The following is a 17573-nucleotide window of genomic DNA, read 5'->3' as shown; positions in this document are numbered from 1 at the left end:
CCATATTTTTGCCACTGTGACTATTAAGGTTGACGAGAGCTACATGCCAGCCCTGCACCACAGTCGGAATCGTACTATGTGCAGGCGCCCATTTCACTAAAACCCCTCGAATGCACTCCGTACCTCATTTGTAAGACGATACGGATTCGGAGTCAGGGCTCGCTTTCGATTCTCTAAACGTCTGTCTTTTACCGTCTCAGCGCTTGCGGTTGAGTGTTCCTGACAGTGGACGGTTAAAGTATGAATCGCGGCCACCTACAACTGCAGCTTATGTGGTGCTGTGGATGATATCGCGCACATCTGATTTTCGTGTCCTAGTGTGAGGTGAGTCGCTACGTGCAGTCGGAGTTGGCAGCACTGCGGAAAATTGGCCTTTCAATGTCCTCACACACTTCGAAAAAAAAAAAAAAAAGAGAGGAGTAATGAGGAAGTATCTGGCGACTTTTACTCCCTCGTGACTCCCCTTCCCAGTTGGTTACTCCATCCTTAACCTTCTACTCCCTGGATTTGCAAAGTAACACCCTCAGTGGCGATTTTACTCTCCCTTCTTTTCCATTTTCGTTGAGTGGTTGGGGCAGACTGCCTGTTTCGAGCAAAGCAGTGCACTTCATGTGAAAAAAATATATATATATGTAACATTCCTTCTCGAAGGAACCCAATAGTCCAAAACTGTGTCCTCTTCTTTCTTCCTCGTGACCCCACCCTCTCGTCCTCCTCGTTGGCACCTTACAATATATATGACTCGTGTAACATGAAAGCCAGCATCAGTACCGCGTGTGATTGAATGAGGTCGGATTGGTTACGAATACACCCCGTCCGATTGCGATGAGGCAAATCCTCCTAGATGACGGAATAGAATGCCGTAGTTGTCACCGAGCTAGCCAGATGGCGCGAAAAAACATCATTGTCATCATCATTTTCGTCCAATCGCAGTGCGATTTCCGCTCGTTACGACTTCAATCCCTTGCGAGTTTGATAATTTTGCATAGTTTCCATTGGTCAGTGATAATTTCACCGTCTCGGGTGCCGCCGCTCCAATAACTGACATATCGAAGTCTTCCTGATTGGTCGTGCTTGCAAGGCGGAGCCTTGTGACTGACAAGCTGCAGCTAGAGATGCAGGAGAAATCGCTCGTGAAGCGATCGGCTCTGCGACTTCTGCAACTCGGGTTGCGCAACCAGAGCCTGGCGAAGCTTGAGCGTTCTCCAAGTTTTTTCACATGTTATTAACCTCGTTTAGCCCATTCATAGTGACAGCCCAGCACATTGACTGTACTCTGGGTTTACAATTTGCCACAACGAAGGAAAATAGCTGGTAGTCAGGACCGGTAATCAGGAGTTGGGCAGGTTCAAGCGCTATTGCTGTCAGGTTTTTTTTCGACGGCAGCCGTAGCCATGTCCCTCTTATCCAGAATACTGGTTGTTCGGACTTCTTAATGGGAATGAACTTGCTACCATTGCTTTTTGTTCAGAACCAATCGTCCAAAACCAGTGTTATTCTGATTCACTTATCCTGGAAACGTGTCAACAGCATCTGTCCGCAGCATTTCATGGCGATTCCAGAGGTTTGTTATTTTCAGTGACTCCAGTCACCCCTTCTGGAAGCCTCCTGCTCTACTTTTTGTCCTCTTTTTCTCAAAGGTAATTCCTTTTAGACCCAAATAGAAAGGCAGTAGGAGTGCTCTCCAAAAAGCAATAATAGCGGCCAATATTCTTTGGAAGCAAGGGATAAATATATGGTGGGCTATCCAAGCTGCTATCTACAACGTTCCACTGGAAGTGGCTTTGCCTTCAGTTTCCCCAGCGAAGGCGAAATGATTGCGAACTGACAAGCTCAATTTAGTAGTAGTTCAAGGATTTGAGATGTATGAAAATGCTGTTTCATTGGCATCATTAACGAAACTGCTTTACATAACCAAGGGTCAACACTTGGCTGCGAGAGTTCCATAGTGTGCCCCAGTTTCACTCGATTCGGTTATCTCGAAACTCGTTCGGATGAGAGGGGACTGGCACTGAGGTGTCCGGATAACCAAGACATGACTGTATTCCTGTACTTGCCGAAACAGTTCGCTCTACATGTAGAGAGGTGACATAGAGAAAGTGACAAACAGACTGACAAACCAAAGTGGTCTCAGATGTTTGGGTTGCATACTTTATTACCAACACTAATCACACGATGGATGCTTAGTCTGAAACATCTCATTAAGCAAGTGCTTCTTTTTTCGCACGTACTGCAGGCAACATTACGCAAACATGTACAAAAACAATTGCCCAAAAGATTGCGTACAGCCAATAAAAATCTATACAATGCTTGTGGTACGCTTTCATGTTTGCTGCATTCAGCTCAAGTGCTCATACTGTTACACAAAGAAGAAATGTTCTCTGAACACCACCAGATAGTATATCTGCACGGTTCTTCATTTTCAGGATTTTAATTTGGCTATAGTAATGGAACGAGAAACCAGGTACGCTACTCATTATTCAATGTGCATTTGGGAATAGGTGGAATAGGTGAAACATCGAATAAGTCACGTCTCTGATACGTCATTATCATTACTATAGCTTGTATGGGAAGTGTGTTTCGAAAGAAAATGTAGGACTGAACCGGAAAACGAAGAAACCGAAACATGCACGGGGGGGGGGGGGGCACTGTTTAAAAAAATGAAGCAAGTGAAATATCAACTGAAACGATGATCAATGTTCTCTACACATACACAATAAATTAAGTGTATGCAACAAGTTGAAACGGTGACTGAACAGCGAACATACACAAGACAACATTCCTGTCATGGTTCAAACAACTCAAACTGCGGTATTATCTCATACCCCCGCCCACGCGTCTACAGATCTAACAGGTGATAGCTGTATTCTTCTCCAGGGGAGAGTTGTACGCAACAATCTGTAAACTCTACCTGGTACGACTGCCTATGGCGTAAGAATGCAGACGTGTGCATGACTCTAAGAAAAATAAGGAGTGACCCTCTGAACGTTATGAGCCATATTATCTGTCCATAAACAGGAGATTCATTTTTCCATTTGGAGCAAAGAATGTCCCCCTCATTGTACATGCGCGAATCAATGGTGACACTTGTTTTCTCGCTTCAGGCAGTGGTGTCACAGGAAAGCTGTCTTTGATCAAAGTAGGCAGACTCTCCCATTGCACATCCTTAGCGATAGGAACAATTAAGGGGTGACTGATCTCAGTGCAGAGGGCATCATAACACTGTCCCACACTCTAAGAAAGAAAGGTGTAATTTTCTACCTTTTGGGGTAGAAGTGTGTTGTCACAGATTCTCAACCCTTTTGGGGTAGAAAGTGAGGGGTAGAAACACTTCTACCCCTTCATTTCTACCACACTGGTCGAACAGTTCTACCCCTGAGTGTGAAGAGAATTCTACCCTGTTAGTGGCAAGATTCTGCCCCTACATGGTTAACTGTTATTCCTCTGGGGGGTCTATCTTTTCTCTCCATATGGAAGACACCTCTACCCCAAGGATGAGAAATATCTGCCCACCTTGACGCTAAATATTCAACCATTCCCGGAAGACAGTTCTACCGTGAGTAGAACTGTTCTCCCTTATTGGAAGATAATTTTTTACCCGAAATGGTAAGAATCTCTGCTATTATTCGTGCTGTGCCTACCGGTGGCATATCTTAACCCGTAATGACGGGGCATTTAGACCTTGTAGGGAAATATTTACTCCGCCTTTCATGAAGGACGTCTGCCCTTTTGAGAAGAACTTGACGTATAGTGCTTGTGTGGATAAGATAGAATATATACGTAGACAACTGTTACTGATCACAGCATTTTATTACCACGTCACAATTGGAATCGTACACTTGCGCTTACCAATGCGAAAAGTACATCCATTTTGAAGAAGCCTGAGCACGGAGACACGAAAGAAAACACGACACATCACAGACGACTCCATTGTTCATCCATCAGACTGCACAACACTTGCATGGACTGTCTTGCACATAAATTCCACAGGCATGCACCATAACAAGGGCATCGGGATAACTTCTGAGGGCTTGACGTTTCACACTACTGTGTCGCTCTAAATACACACGAATCTTCACTCGGTGTGTAATATCTGCCCGGAGGAACACGTGGCAGGACGGATGATTTCAACTGAAATGTAAATGGCCTTAATAGAGCATTTAAGACAAGCGATAAATAATAACGACGGTACAGGTTTCACTTCTCAGAAATATGTTTACATGTGTGATTCCCTCAGAAATAAGCATGCAAAAAGAAGAAGGCTAACCCGGCAGTAGACAAAAGCCAAGAAAAAATAAATGAATATATAAATAACACAGCGCACATCTAAAAAACCATGACTCGAGCAATGAGTGCCTTCTCCCATCAAACAGTTGCTCACCGTATGTTATGGCTCCGTTTCTTCATTTTCGAAGTGGATCCTGTAATCACATCCGGCGGGCGCTGATAAGGTGCCGTGCTAAAGTTGTCATGGTGACCTGTGTGTATTACACAAACGCATTTGCTCATATTGCAGTTTCATAGGATGCTGAAAAAGTGTCAGACGACATGCAGGTCAACCCGAACACGCAATGCGCAAAACACATCTGATCACTGCATATAAGACGCTCGAGCAGAAAAATCTTGAATATCAAAATTACTGACCTCATTCTGTCCTAACTCCACCTTGCTTATGTTCATACCATTGCAGCTGAACCGATAACACCTTCCACCATGCAGATGCGAATACCCGACTCAGCATAGCCATTAGGCCGCACGCATGGCCTTCGGTGCAGCAATGTGCACGTGCAAACCGACAGTCTGTCACTTTCAGCGTTCGTCTCTATACTGACCCCTTTTACACAATCAGCGATTCCGCGCAAGCGCAGACACTCTGTGTTTGGTCGCTCTGGCTAATCTCTTGAACAGTGACCTCGAAGCTGGACCAAACGCCTTTGTGCGCAGGATTAGTAACCCTCAACTATTCTCGTCGCTTGAGTGACTCCATTTACACTTCAATTAGTGACCCTGCTACGAAACACACAAAAAGAAAAAGAGTCACTTGAACCCTGATAGTGACAAGATTGCCACAGTGGTTCTACCGTTAGGGGGAGAGAGTTGAGCAAAAGGGCAGAAACAGCACAACTTCAACCTGCAGTCGGTAGAGGGAAAATAGGTCGGGGAGAACTGTTGCGCTTCTACCCGTTTTCAACCTTTTTTTCTTAGAGTGCAGTTGCATTCTTGTGGCTATTGTCTTTCCAACATTGAGGAAGCTTCTTGCCCGCACTGCGATTGTCTTGACTTTAGCATGCTTGGCCATCCGCCGGAAGCTGCCGTTTACGCAATGGTCCAGGGAAAATGGCGGGCGCCCAAACCACGTGATCCCCAGGAGCCACTCACAGCGTCTCCGCTGGCCAGCGCGGGAAAAAAGCTGGGGCCCAGTGCGCATGCGCAGACCGACCTCCTTTCCCAACCTCCTTCCCCTTCTCTCCTCGGGTTTTTCGTCTCTCCTCTCGTCCCCCTTATCCCCCCAGCCTCGTCCGTTTGTCTTCGGCGCTTGCGGCTTGCTGTAGAGCAACGATCATGCTGTCCCAAAGCAGACAATCAAAAAGCGATGCTGTATGACAAATCAACTTTATTTGTCCTCGGAAACTGCCTCGAAAAAGCTACAGTACATATCTTTTTACGTCTTGTAACAGGCTTCACTGGAGCTTTAGGTACTTCGGCATCGAAGGGTAGTTCAAAAGCCAATGCTGGGCTATGTGCGTCGTTGTTGCCGATGGCTGCGGGAGAACTAAAACAAAACAAAAAATATATTGATGATCCGTAGCTCTGCACGGAAATCACTGCTATGATAGGCAATCGATCTTGATTTCGTATTTGAACACCAAGGCATTTGTCACGAATGTTCGTAGATCACAGTGAATGAACGGCTACGACGCGCATGAGGGGCAACTAGCATAACCACACATAATTTGATTAACGGCATATCAGAAACGTACAAGTTACGGCAATGCACTGCACAATGAAACGCCGCTAACGTACCGAGTGACTCGTAAATGTTGTACGTAATGCACTTAACGTGATAAACCTGCATTACTTCCTTCAGTCACAAAAAAGTAATCAAACTTGTCTTACCGTTCACCTGCAGTACGTCGGAAAGAGTGCAGACTTCCTCTCTGACGATTTCTGCGTCCTTTGGAGGTGCAGGGATTCCATCACATGTTCGTCTTCCCGCTGTTGTGATGATGAGGTGGATGTGCCATTCCGTTCTCACATTAGCAGTTCGCCACAATCTAAATCTAAAGCATTGAAAACCCTCAAACTACCCCCAGCGTCTGCGTGCACAACGGTTGCAGTCCGAGAGAACACGCGTGGCCGAACAGACGTGATTCGTGATTCTCCTCCGTTCGACTGCTTCCGTTGAGCGGTTCGCGCGTTCGGATGCTCGCTCCTCAGTCAAATGACTCTCGCCCAATCAGCGCGAAGGAAACTGACGCCAGTTTTTTAGACCAATGAGCATCCAAATATTTATACATATATTGCGCAGCCAATCAGAGATCGTTAGCGTACGCGCGCCGGTGGCGACATTATTTTGGAGGCGGTGCGTTTCGCTTTAGAGCCGGCGGCTGGCTTGGCTTCAAACCTCATAGACCAGAAATTATGTAGGGGTCCAAACAGTGATATATAACGGGGATAGTAGACGAGGTAGTGTAATTTTTGTGTGATTTTCTCCTCCGGGTATGTATGAACAAATGCCCTAAGAAATGATGCTATCTGCAGCTCACGATAGTTCACACAGTCCCCAGGTATTTTGTCAGACAACAAAATGTTTACAATCTCGCGATGCTGGAGATATACTTCCCAGTCTGAGTTTCCCTCTAGGACTTTGTCTGCAAAAAACTGTGGAATTAGACGGAAGAGGCAAAGCTTTTGGTTGGCTTTACCCTTGATGTTCCGAACTTTGTCGGTGTTCGTGAGTGTTATAGCAAGGGGATTGTTCTCCTTGTCATGGCGTTTATAGTGGAACTGTTTCACCACGCTCAAGTCAGCTTTGGAGAGCACTTTTGAAGACAACAGTGAGTTTAAACACAGCTTTAAGGACGACATTAATACCGCCTTCCAGAACATCATGCATCAAGTCTGGAAGGAGTTTACTTGTTACATCAAACTCATCCAATGCAAGGAGGCAGGAGCGTTCTTTGACACCATAACCTGAAGTTGTCAGGGCTCAACTCGACTGCTGCAACGTGACTTTTGTGCACTCCAGCAGTTCTCAGTGTGCACTGGCTTTTTTCTGTAAGTGACGACAGCTTCTTAGTGCTTGCCAGACAATACCGACATATTCGGCCAGAAACAAACCCACAAGAGAATCCCCCCAGCCTGTTCATGGAGAGGTTGTCACCGCTGAACCCAACAACAAGAGCTCTGAAACGAACACTTGACCCATTCAGTGTGACTTAAATTATATTGGACTCCAGGGAATTCAGATCTGTGATCAGCGTTTCCAGGTTTTATGGAGGCCATACTGCTTTACAAGTGGGTACTTCGTCACAAGGACAAGGTAGATTGAGCTTAGCCTTGACTTATATTTTTGGTGCAACAAGCTGGCATATACGACGAGAACTTTATGTACTCCACTGGCACCACCAAGGGGATTGACAGCCTCGAGCTCATCAGTGTACAACAAGTGCAGTATAGTGGCAGCAGCACCTTCATCAGTCAGTCAGTACACGAGATTTAACGAAGCTTCCGTCGCGCACATCAGTAAGCACTTGATTTGGGGGAGCACATGAAGCACTCTGCAGTTGCCTTGTGATGAGATGGCTTCATAGGTCAGCTGTGACAAGGTTTCTTCAATAGGCACATAGTAAAACACTGGGCTATCTGATCGTGCTCGGTAGCTCGCATCCAAAGTGACTTCTCGTGGCTCTTGAAAAGGGAAGTCCTACTTCACATAATTCAGTCGCGCGTGCTCTGACTCAATCACATCCCACAACATGCCCACCATGTCATTCGAAAAAAACTGACCACAGGTCATGTTCAGAAGTCACAGCGGTGCCTTCACTAGAGACAAGCAAGTCGAAGAACGTCCTGCAGGCTTCTAGGAGAAGTTCAAGGAGCACCTTGACGTCCTTGAAAATGCCATCACAAACACTATGAGGAAGCGTGTGGCCCTCCGTCGATTTCAAGCTGAACAGCAATAGATGCTTCTTCATTTTGTTGCGCACGTCACTCACGTAAGACCTAGAATCGTGAGATTCGTGGTCCCCCGCTCTCGGCGGTGTCGGTCCCGCATCCATTTCACCTTCGTCGGGTAGGTCTCCGTCGATGTCTGCGCTGTTTTCGGCAGTGGACGCTGCACTTCTTGTCATTTGCGGCACCACATCCCTGTGCTTTCTCTGCACGTGTTTGCGGTACGTGCCATACTTCGTGAACGTATTGCTGCAACCGTTGAGTCCGCATGCCACGCTAAAGCCCTTTTCGCGCGAATGCACCAGTGCGATGTGGTACATAACAGAGCGATAGACAGGGGAGAAGTACGCACAACTTGAGCAAGTGTACATCTTCAAAATCTGTCGGCCTTCGTTCAGCTTTCGAGAGTTCGCCAGAGAAATCAATCATACACAGGGTAACAAGCAACTGCGCCAGTTCTCGCAACTGTGACCGCAGTCACAACGTAGTCGCAGAGTCTCAAATACAGTGAGCGATAAAGTCCCCTGACTGCACACGCTTGACCATTCGGAGAAGGGGAAAAGAATCTGCGGAGAATGAAGTCATGGCTGAAGGAGCTGAAGCCATAGCTGATTGTGTTGGCTGCGGATTGGATTTGGAGGGACTTTGGATTCGCTTAAAAATGTAGCCAGACTGGCGTTCCGAAATGGATGGAATGGAAATGACGCGAGGTGTTTACTGCTGAGTATTACTTGAAACGGCAAAAAAGAAAGCAGTGGCGAAATAGAAACTCAACGTCACAGAAGGAAAAGAAACGAACTTGTTACTCAATACAATATAACTAGAAGACAGATTTTAATGCGGTTCCCGGTGTTTAATAGTCTCCCGTATTTAGTTAAAACTCTCGAACATGAAAGTGGTTTAAACAATTTTTTGGGATACCTGTGCCTCATCACCGAAAGTTTTGTTGTCCTTCATGCAACCTTTAATTTCTGCGGACGTGTTGAATTGCGTAAGGTTATCTTGAACCACCCTGTAGGTTCGGATGAGGGCAGGAGGGCGGTGATGGAGCCGTCTTTTTCTCAATAGACCCATTTCACCGAGAACTTCAGAGGGCGACGGACATGCATGATGCAGAAATAGCAGAAGCCAAAACAGACAAACCGTCCTTATGTCCATTACTTGCTCTATTCTCTCCATTTTCGTGTACTAGGTGCGCTGCAGGGGGACATCCTAATGATCATAACCTAGGGCAACAATGTCGCCGTCTCCTTGATCAAAGTCTGCTTTGCTGGCTCTTGGTATACAGCGTCGCCACTCTGTGGCTCCGGGGTATTGCATTGGAAGGATGATTTTTCTCACCTTCATTTTCGCAGATTTGGTACGCTGGAAGGAGAATCCTATTAAGGCGACGGTTTCGATGTCTCTTTTCCTGAGGTCGTGTTTGCGCGATTGTTAGTATAGCGAGTGGCATGGTCGCTCGGTGGTGGTGTCGTGTGCCGTGGGAACACGTTTTCTATATTTTCTATGTAACTGTGGGGGCCGAAGCTGCGAAAAGACGGCTCTTTCCGCGGAAACGCCGTCACGCTAAGGCAACGTCGTTGACCAAACGTTATGCATTGTAACATGATCTAACCTTTTTATCCCTAACCTACTCCTCAATGAGAGCTACAAAGTTCCCCGTGCTGGGAAATACATCTAATCACTGGTAATTCGATCACTAATTTATAATCAGTAAATTGTCTTTTTTATTTCGTTCAATTTGTGGTAAAAATCTGAACTGTGAAAGAGACCCAGAAGCGTACGTTTATTTATAAAATACAACCGGCCATGGGTTAATCGATCAAGATTTTGCGTATCGCGTACCGCAATGTTCTCTTTTGCGACACTGATTTCTTCGCAAATTTGGGGAAAACGTGTCTGTCAATTTCACCGCAAGCACGCCATTTCATCGAGCGCCTGGAATAGCCGGCATATAATTAGTAGCGGGAATCGAGTTAGGTTAGGTTAGGTCATTCAGGGGCCTAGGTTAGTCTGGCTAGCTTTTGTCAGTTCCTTTGCCGGACGCGGAAAACCGCTGCACAATCCATGAAACGTTTTTCTTTTGTGTGTGTGTGTGTGTGTTTTTAATGGGTTTCAACGAAAAGGCTCTGGTTTGCTGTGTACCAGAATAAGACAAAATATGCAAGAAAAAGCTGCACAAAAGCCCGTAGAGGTTTCTTTTTTAACTAATTTAATCTTGTTAATCTAATTGTTTGCTTGAACACTGAAGACATAATTAAATCTTATGGTTTCCAAATTTGGTTGGTAAATATGGTTTGGTTGGACACTTCTTTCGGGGACATTTTTTTCTGGGTATATTTTTTCCTGGACCCCCAATACGTACAAGGAATTTCACTTGCGCACACTGCAAAAAAGAAAAAGAGAAAGGAAAAAAAGGAAGCATATTTTGATGTTTGGTTCCAACTATACATTCCACCCAACACGTAAATTTTCAGCTTGAAATATTATTTTGCATATTCTCACTACTTGTATGGTTTACCAGAAAAAGAAAACACGAAAAGTGCAGAAAATAACGGGCAGTATAACGAAGCTAGCATCCTCTATGCTTTCCCTAACCCCAATAACGTCGTTCACATAGACTGCAAGAAGTGAGGAGACCTCGCCCCGCCATATAGCGGATCCATTGCTGACTGGCCATTTTTCTGTGGCCTCCCACCTTTTGTGCCCCCATTTTTCCTGACCGTCTTCCCGGATTCCAAGAACCCCCATGAGTCATGCTGACTATTAGGCCAGTAGTCGGCATGACAGTTGGTCTGACCGTGGTATGACCATGATCGTGGTTCTTTGACACGAGACTCTACAAAGGACACGAATGTCAGTGCCAGTGGTTGGTTGATACTTCTCCTACTGTCCTCAAGCTCTGACCTGCATAAAGCAAGCGTCAAACCGTACTGGAGTCACTTCCACACGCTTCGTGAGTCCGAGGTGATGGCTGCGTCACGTTGTCTCGCAGTTTTTGGCGAAAAGAAACGACTGATACTTGTTGGAGACAAACGGCGAAGGATCGACATCTTAGCAGCCCTTTTGGAAACGGATCTGAGCTATCTGGTGGATGACAACTTGCAGCTCGAAGTAAGTCGGTTTGTTTTTAGTTCGCATTTCATATGTCTGTGACCGAAGCTATCTGTATTAAAGCTGGTCTACGATAAGGGCTTTGAAGAATATCTCGGCTTTGGGGATGACAGCACAGTGACAGACAACGATAAAATAAAGCTGATTTTCAAGAAAGCAGCCTCGCCATCACGCGATGGTCCTGTTGCGGAATGAGTTGGGGTGACCGTCATCGTAACGCATCAATTCACCGTGTCTATTATGGTTAGGACGATAATTGCAATTCGGGGCAGCAGTGTTTGAAGTGGAGATGGTTTCGCGAACTCGTTTTTTCCGTTCCCTTTACGCAAAGCGTTTATGCGTCAGACCCCCCTTCCTAGTCTGGAAGTCGCTACGTTTTCTATAATGTCACGTCGTCATGTGTGACGACGCGCGATGACGTTCTTCCGCGTGAACGAGAGCCACTTTTTTTAATTGTCAGGTTTATCAAATTGGCAGTCCGCAACGGCCCAAGCGCCACTTTATTGATTTTGTCCTTATATATTTAGCGACGTTTTGCTTTGTAATATAACAGTTTGATAGATCTTATTTTTCTGTTATCTGGTTGGTATGGTTCCACGCGAAACGATCCAACGGACCTGCTCGGCCCTCACAAAACCATCACGGATGTTTACGAATATTTTTTGGCAGTTCCTAATAGTGCGAACCGACATACCACGAAACGTTTCTTCCAAGATCACAATGTGGCGGGTGCTAGACACACGCGAATGTCGCAGAGCTGGCGAAAAAGCTTGTCTGGCTTGAGCGGCAGCTGCAGCTTATAGAACGCAGCTAGAAGTGTGCGGTTTCCTTTTCTTTTTTTTTTTTTGCGCATAGAGGAAGCCATGGTCTACGCAGTGTCAAAATCCTGGTTGTCACACTGTAATAAGTGCTGGTGTACACAGGCCTCAAGTTTCGAAATTTTCCTTCTATTTCGCGATTTTTCGTGGAAAATCAAACAATTAAATTTTAATGAATATTTTTTTGTTCAAAGGTCTCATGGATCGCTTCAACAAGAAAAATAGCAAGACACGTAACTTTCGTATTTATTGCAGGAAAAATAGGGGAAGTATGCGCTTTTTGCAAAATCCGCTACAATCAAGCGTAAAATACGCAATGAAGAGGTCAGAATAGACATCTGAAACGAATGCAGTTTTATAGAACGAACTTTCTTCTACAACACATAAACAAATCTCGTGGGTGTTTTTTCGTATACAAGAGAAGAAAAAAATTGGTAGCAGAAGGTATTACAGGCATAGTGGCATATATTGCGTATATTCGGTGAGGTAATCTATCTTTGTTTATTGGGCTGCTGTTTTAATTCTATTTGTTTCCTTTTTTTGTTGTTGTTGTTGTCTGGTCGGGTTTCAATGTGCAAGGAATATCCTGTGGCACAGACTTTGGGAAGGTTACCAGTCTTTTCTTCAGTACGATATCGCACGTATTGAAATTTTGAGTGGCTAAGTTTATGGCTTTGTTTACGGTGTGCACGGTGCCGGCGACTGAGATTGGGAATTAGCGGTGATGGCCAGGTCTAAGCAATAATTTTTGTCGTGTGAGCCTAGCTCAAACCTAGTACAACATGGACGAAGGACCACCACCACGAGATTCCGTCGCTTCCAGTAGTTGTGCCAAGTAAGTGGCGCTTTTGTATCTTCGTCTTTTCCTGCAACATTGTAATTTTTTTTAAATTGTATCAGCACTAAAGGGAACTTTGATTAATTGAACATGTATTTACGCGCCTAATATTCATCCTGGTTACTTGAAACTCCACAGCGGTCAACTGGGGCGCGTTCCCGGCCACCTCGCGAGCTCGCAATTGCTCCGCTCATAGTCGGCGCTGTGCGTGTGACCGACGGTGTGCCGCCGCCAGCCGACGCATGGCAAGGAACGCCGTCTTGTGAGTGCGCATCGCAGCTTCCAACAACCAACCGCGAACCCGCAATATCTCTCCACAAGGGGTGCCTCTTGGAACAACAATAAGGCTAGAAGTAAATGTAACATAATGAAAACCATACGTGTTCTTTTGTTGACATTCAGAAATAAAGTGATGCTGTATTGCAGAAATGTGTCCACCTTTATAGCAACTTTTTAAGTCAACTTAACCAATAACAGCGCACAGCGCTGTCGTCTGCTGTCTAGTTAGTAGCTCCATATCGACATTCACATCCACAGCGAAAACTTCGTGGTAAGTGCAAATCAGTTACATAAATCATTTGTGAGTGAGTGACTGAGGTTTTACGATGTTATGCAACGTAAGCAAAGTTCACAGCAAGTTGGTATCACATTACTCGTAGTTTAGTTCAATTACTTTTGTGTCCTGACTTTCGGTTGGGGCCTGAAGTTCTTGGATTGTAGGCGTTAAGTTTAACGCTAACGCTAAGTTTCAGACTGAAGTTGGGAATATTTTGCTGACATTAAACTTGTACACAATGTAATTTTGTACTTACTGTAAGCAAATTGGATGAACATTTGAGTGAGAGTTCGCAAGTAGCTCTATAGTGATCAGCTTTAGCTCTCAGATACAAACCACAGGCTGGCAGGAGAATACTTTTAACTAAAACACATGACTATTCCCTTTCTGTTGTCTTTTTCCAATACATAGCATATTGTACCCCTTTTTTAGAGATGGCATTACATCAACAGCACATCCTTTAGTTAGACGTCCTCGAGGAATCGCCACAGCTGTGTAACAACAGGACGTTACCAGGAAGGTAAGCTAGCATCCAGTGTGACAACCCCCGTCATGAGCTCAACTGTAACGTGCAAATGCAGTGCATGACTTCTTTTGGCCTCTGTGTCGACTGCCTCTCTGCCATATCACTTTCTGCTTTTCTCCAGCCTCTGCACCCTCATGAACAGCAGCTTACCATCACCTTTTACCATTTCACCAGTTTCCTGACATTATAATATCACTACTGACTGACTGATCTATTTTTCACTATGTTCAGTTTTTATGTCTGTAAATAACTTATAACTATACATCCTCACTTACTGATAGTATAGCACTGAACTATTTATTAACTATGAATTTTTTATGTACTCGTATATACCAGTATTGGGGGTAACTGGTTACTGTAACTACGCTTCTTTTTTAAGTACCTTTTTCCTTAATTTGTTGCTTTTGAGGTTCAGTAACTTCCTCAGGAACATGTTCATTTGTCAGTTAACTTTCTCAGGACCGGCCTCGGTGGCTCAGTTGGTAGCGTGTTCGCCTTCTGATCCCTAGATCGCGGATTCGAACCCGGCCGAGGACGCCTGCAACTCGGTGGCAGGGTACAAGTTGCTTAGACATGCAGTCTTCCTCGAGGGATGTTAAATACAGGGTGCCGTGTGATGAGCTGTTATTGCACTTTAAAGAACCTTCAGGTGGGCAAAAGCAATCCACAGACCGACCGCTGTGGCGTCACTCATGATCTCAGTTGTATCGCGACGTAAACCCCTAATTATATATATATATATATTTACAGTTCAAGCGTGCCACAATCCCAGCTGTGGACGGCCGTTTCGAGCTTCTTGGCTCTCATCGGCACAGCGTAGGGATGTGACACGCTCTTGGGTCGGCACAAACACTGTGTCTCTGCAAGACATCAATGTTCCAGGGTGTTAGCAACACCTCTGGAGGCCGCAGTGCAAAGCCAGTAAGTACAGATACAAATATAAAAATGAGCAAATGCTCCATGGCTGCACGTGAGGCATATGTTTACAGTTCAAGCGTGCCACAATCCCAGCTGTGGACGGCCGTTTCGAGCTTCTTGGCTCTCATCGGCACAGCCATATGCCTCACATATGCCTCGCATAACATATGCCTCACATAACATATGCCTCACATAACATATGCCTCACGTGCAGCCATGGAGCATTTGCTCATTTTTATATTTGTATCTGTACTTACTGGCTTTGCACTGCGGCCTCCAGGGGTGTTGCTAACACCCTGGAACATTGATGTCTTGCAGAGACACAGTGTTTGTGCCGACCCAAGAGCGTGTCACATCCCTACGCTGTGCCGATGAGAGCCAAGAAGCTCGAAACGGCCGTCCACAGCTGGGATTGTGGCACGCTTGAACTGTAAACATATGCCTCACGTGCAGCCATGGAGCATTTGCTCATTTTTATATTTGTATCTATGTATATATATATATATATATATAACTTTCTCAGAGTAACTTGGAGAAAGTTGAGTTTCATTACATGTAGATTTGTTAGTAACTTAGATTTCTTGCACTGTAACTTAAGCGGCAATGAGTTCCTTTTGTACAGTAATTTACCCATCTCGGGTATATACACATGCACATACCTGACACGGGACACTGTAATTCTTCAATAAATCAGTCCTGTCAGTTTTGTTACTGGTGTCTGTCTTGTTTTGATCACACACATTTCTATCAGTTGATCCTCGGTGTGCAGTTTGTGGTGTTTCCGTACACTTCGCCCACATTACATGACACAATCAACTAATGCATTTCGCAATTACGAGTGGCAGCATGAGTCTGGAAGAACAGAGCAGAGGCACATGGGTTTAGGACTGCAACACTGTGAACAAAGGCAATATGCACTGTACAGAAATACAAGTACATAAACAAATCTTTCAATTTTTTCATTGCTACCTCCAAAGGGTGAGAACTGGAAGTGAAAGTAAATACTATGATATCACAAATAAACCAACTCTTATTTTTCCGCTCCATTTCTAGGAAAACATTCACCACGTATAATACTGAAAATCTTCGAAAACTGTAAGGAAGTTGCATGACATGTGTGAACATCGCTGTCATTGAGTATACCTTAAAATGCGTATGTACAGGAGAATAAAATGAGTTGAGCACCGTAATTTCACGCGCATAAGCTACAGGGACTGTCCTTAGGAAAGTCTTTTGAAAATCTTTGGCCAGATAAGCTGTATGCAATACGACACAACTGATTTCTGCGACAATGGAGACGATAGAGAAGGCTAAAAACCCTGTGATCCGTATTCCAGGGTTGGCATGGTATACAACAAAGAAGTGCAGTTGTACTGCACTACCAGGGTCAGATTGTGCCGTTGTTGAGCGTTTTTTCATGGATCGACAGGTCAGTGGCCTTCAAGAAGAAATGAATCACTAACACCACTTTCGTTAAAGCTGCCTGGCGAAGGCACCAGAAAGTCAGTCTACCTGAATGTGGACACGCCCCTATCACGTATTGTTCGTTCACTGGCAGGGCAGTGCTGTTCCGAAGACACAGTTGTCACTTTTGTTAAAACCACTCTATGGGGAAATCACGATGGAAAAAATAGTCTCCAGATAAGCCGCTAGCCGCTTTTTATCGACTAGCTAAGCCGATAAAAAGAAAACATGGAGAGGGGCACTTAATGTGGAGCCATCATGGTGTGTGTACAAAATTTGTTACTGAAAAACCCAACATGACACACAAGGAAAATAAATCAAATGCCTTTCCAAATCCAGACTGAAAATGTGAAAAAAAAAAGCAACAAAAATGTGTAGTCCCTCAGAAACAAATACAATTGTCAGGAGAATCCAAATTACCTGCTATTTACAAAGTGTATTGTGCACTTTCTTCACAAAGTAATCTTGGAAAAAGAAATTGAAAATCAGTCACATAGCTTGCTCAGGTGTTTGAGGCCCCTGTTGTAGAGCAGAAGTCAAAGGCAGAGTTTTATAGCCACGAGTGACAAAGTTCCACAAGCACTGGAGTCAGTTAGGTAGTTAAAAATGTCGCCTCAAGCACCGTGCTATGAGGCATTTCTAACCTGGGTTGCACGACTGCTTGTGGCAACAGCATTGTCATTGTCCTCTGCATCCTCTGCCACCGTAACGTGTGCCTCTTCTGTCATGTCATCATGAGGCCCACCTTCTTCATCACCGGCATCAGGTAGCTGAGGTGTGTTGTACGCTATACACATGTTGTGCAATACCACACAAGCGTTTATGATGTTGCACCACCGCTCTGGAGCAAAGTGTAAGGTACCTCTGAAGGCACCGGAACCGCATGTTCAGCATGCCGAAACAGTGCTCAATGCGCACACGTGTTCGACTGTGTGCGTCATTGTAGTCCATTTCTTCCTGTGTCGTTGGCGTTCAGACGACGCAATGAAGCCGCTGACAACGGCTACGGTCACGTGATGCACGAGCCGCCGCCGGGGTAGCAGGGAACGGCTCTTTAGTGCTCCATCGCGAACATCAGCCATGGCTGCAAGGGGTAGGTGCTCTCTCCTGTAGATAATTAAAAACTCTCATCCATTATACTGCAGAGGTAGGTTGCATGCCCAA

At 45.1% G+C, this 17573-nt stretch overlaps 1 protein-coding gene and 1 long non-coding RNA gene across 2 annotated transcripts in view; one reads left to right on the top strand and one right to left on the bottom strand.

Annotated features, from left to right (window-relative positions):
• LOC135381939 (neprilysin-1-like) overlaps nucleotides 1-17573 on the top strand; it is a 92049-nt gene that overhangs the window by 23997 nt on the left and 50479 nt on the right. The window lies entirely within an intron of this gene.
• LOC135367425 (uncharacterized) lies at nucleotides 5598-6598 on the bottom strand. The gene is made up of 2 exons (XR_010414457.1): nucleotides 6118-6598; nucleotides 5598-5773 (listed from the first exon to the last, which is right to left on the bottom strand). It is a non-coding gene; the product is annotated as an uncharacterized LOC135367425 (long non-coding RNA).

This window comes from Ornithodoros turicata, chromosome 1 (assembly GCF_037126465.1).
Source record: "Ornithodoros turicata isolate Travis chromosome 1, ASM3712646v1, whole genome shotgun sequence".
Taxonomy (NCBI): Eukaryota; Metazoa; Arthropoda; class Arachnida; order Ixodida; family Argasidae; genus Ornithodoros; species Ornithodoros turicata.
The sequence above is the reverse complement of the archived record's forward strand: the minus strand, read 5'-3'. Positions and strand labels throughout refer to the sequence as shown.